Genomic DNA, 2845 nt, shown 5'->3' on the forward strand with positions numbered 1-2845 from the left:
GACAATCAGCCCGAAAGGAAAGAGGTGATAGCTCTGCCCGATACTTGATGGTCAAGAAGGCAGGAGAAGAAACAGAAGTGCTAGAAGCACGAGAAAAGCTGCGGCTGAGAGCATCAGCAACTTCCTGGCCATTGGAAAGCAAGATGGAAAGGGGATGGGAAGCATACCTCCCAGAAACTTTCCAAATCTTGTACCATATAGTTTTGGAACTGGTGGTAGAAGAGATGCTAGTAGTGAATTTAATCCAAGATTCCTTTTGGCACTGACGTTGAACCTGCCGAGCATGGGCACGGGCCCACTGATAAACAATGCGGTTAGAAATAGAGGGATATCGTTGGAAGGTATCCCAGGCCCGTTTTTGAGCCTTCCGTGCCCTCTGGTAGGCAGGACTCCACCATGGACAAGGATACCGTGGAAAACGTGTCGAGGTCTTAGGATAAAATGAGCAGCCGCCTGGACAATACAGTCAGTTACTGCAACCACACAGTCGTCTACTGATGGCAGACAGACGAAGGCAGGATCAAGTTCAGAGAGAGAGGTGAAAGATGGCCAGTTAGCCTGGTCCAGCTTCCACTGTGGCACTCGGGTCGGATGGCATCAACCATGGCCAACCTCCCTCATAATGATAGGAAGATGATCACTGCCCTGTGGGTCACAGTCGACCATCCAAGAAAAAATGAGTGAAAAGTGAAGGGGAGCAAATCGAGAGATCAATGGCAGTAAAAGACTGACTAGATGCATGAAAATAAGTATATGTACCAGTATTGAAGAGAGAAAGGTTGTGATCCAAGAGCATACACTCAATGGAACGACCCCTCCCATCAATATCAGCACCACCCCAAAGGGGGTTGTGTCCATTAAAGTCTCCCAGAAGTAAAAAGGGAGATGGCAACAGGTCAATGAGAGCATCAAGATCTGATTGATTATAAGTCTCCCCAGGAGACAGATAGAGAGAACAAACAGTGATGGTACAACCCAAGGAAACACGGATGGCTATAGCCTCCAAAGATGTATCGAGGGACACAGATAAGAAGGGCACATGCTGGTCGACCAGCAGTGCCACCCATCACACAACCTGTCATTCCGGTACAGAGAAAACTGCCAAAAAGTGATTGTATCGGCAGATTTCAGGAATGTTTCCTTCAAGGATAGACACACGGGATGATAAGAGTCAATCAAGGCCTTAATGTCATCGAGATTAGAATGAAAACCTTGACAGTTCCACTGTATCAAAGTGGCTATTGTTATGTATGTTTAGGAGAACAGGGTGGGGAACCCTTCGGTTTACGACCACGTCATTTTTCTTTACTAGAGGGAGGTTGATTGACCTCCATGGATCCTGCCCTTGATCAAGTGGGCAGATCTCTGTCATCAGTGTGAGAATCCAACGACTAAGGACGTGATCGAATGATTGTCCTGCTTTTAGGGGCCAAAGGAGGACTCATACAGACACCAGAGGTTGGTGCCTGAGGAGGTTGACCCAGGCAGTCACTGGAAGGAATAGTGGGGACAGAGATTGGAGTTGACGTAGACCTATCAACCATGTAGGGCAGAAGACCTCTAACATGGCGTAAAAAAAAGACTCAGATGGAGGCACGGAAAGGTCCGTCTGCACTCCCACTGTAGCAGTGGAGAGTAGTGCAGTGGCATATGTCCGAGAAGGAGTATGGAACAATAGCTTCTGAGCCTCTGGATAGGAAATGTTGTGAACGGTCTTCAAATGCTGTAACTCTTTCTCCTTCACCCACTTAGGGCAAGACCTAAAGTAAGAGGGGTGGGAACCACTATAATTAACACAGTGCGGGTCCAGTTTACATTCATAGGCATCGTGGTCCTTGCCACCACAACGAGCGCACGTCATAGAACCATGACAAGATGTCATTGAATGACTGAACTGCTGGCACTGAAAACATCAGTGAGGTTTGGCAATATAGGGCTGTACCTTACAGTTCAAATAACCTGCCTTAACAGTGGCCAGTGGACGTGGTGATGAAAATGTCAAAATAAGAACTGTGGTCGGCACCATAATACCATCCTTACGAGTGGAGATCTGTCGAACAGCTGAAACTCCTTGGCTGGAGAGACCAGCAAGGATCTCTGACTCGGGGATAGACCTCAAGTCCCTCTGAACAATAACTCCTCATGCTGAATTCAAGGAAGCATGGGGAGTAACCTCAATAGGTATATCCCCAATGGCCCTTGAATTCAAGAGGAGTTCACTGTGCTTAGCTGTGGATGTTTTGACCAAGACGTCTCCAAAACGGAGTTTCTTAACTGACTTTGGAGAGCCAGCAAGCTCCTCTAAGCCCTTCTGAATAAAAAAGGGGTGCATTTGCCCAAAAGATTTATCAGATAGTGAATGTAAGATCAGAAAGCGAGGTACAGGGCCACCTTGTGGTGGAGATGGTTGTGCAGTATCTTCTAGACGTGGTCGTTTACCAATAAGCGGAGTTTTTACTATTTTTTCATTTAGATTAGGGGGATCCATAATTAAGAAAAAAGTTTCAGTGTCCACTGACCCCCACCTGCCATGGAGTCCTACAAGGGGACACACTACAATGTCAAACAAGGACACTGCAGCATCGCCAGGGTTTCGTAAGCACTATACCCAAACACCAGCATCAGACACGATGTCCACAACACCTGTTGAGAACACCCAACACTGGTACTCAGTTGACCCTAGCCCAAGTGGACCAGCGGATTGACCCTGGGGGGGCCACCCCAAGGCCACCCGACTACAGGAATTCAAGGCCAAAGTGGTGTGTTGCAGTGCCCCAGACACCACTCAACCACCAGGATCCTCTCCTCCCCTTCACAGGTCTCCACGCACGACAAATACGTGAGT

General features: G+C 47.9%; 1 protein-coding gene across 1 annotated transcript in view; it reads right to left on the reverse strand.

Moving 5' to 3' along the window:
• Positions 1–2845, reverse strand: part of LOC106457683 (PH and SEC7 domain-containing protein 3-like) — a 25770-nt gene that overhangs the window by 20374 nt on the left and 2551 nt on the right. The window lies entirely within an intron of this gene.

Source organism: Limulus polyphemus, unplaced genomic scaffold (genome assembly GCF_000517525.1).
Source record: "Limulus polyphemus unplaced genomic scaffold, Limulus_polyphemus-2.1.2 Scaffold18, whole genome shotgun sequence".
NCBI lineage: Eukaryota > Metazoa > Arthropoda > Merostomata > Xiphosura > Limulidae > Limulus > Limulus polyphemus.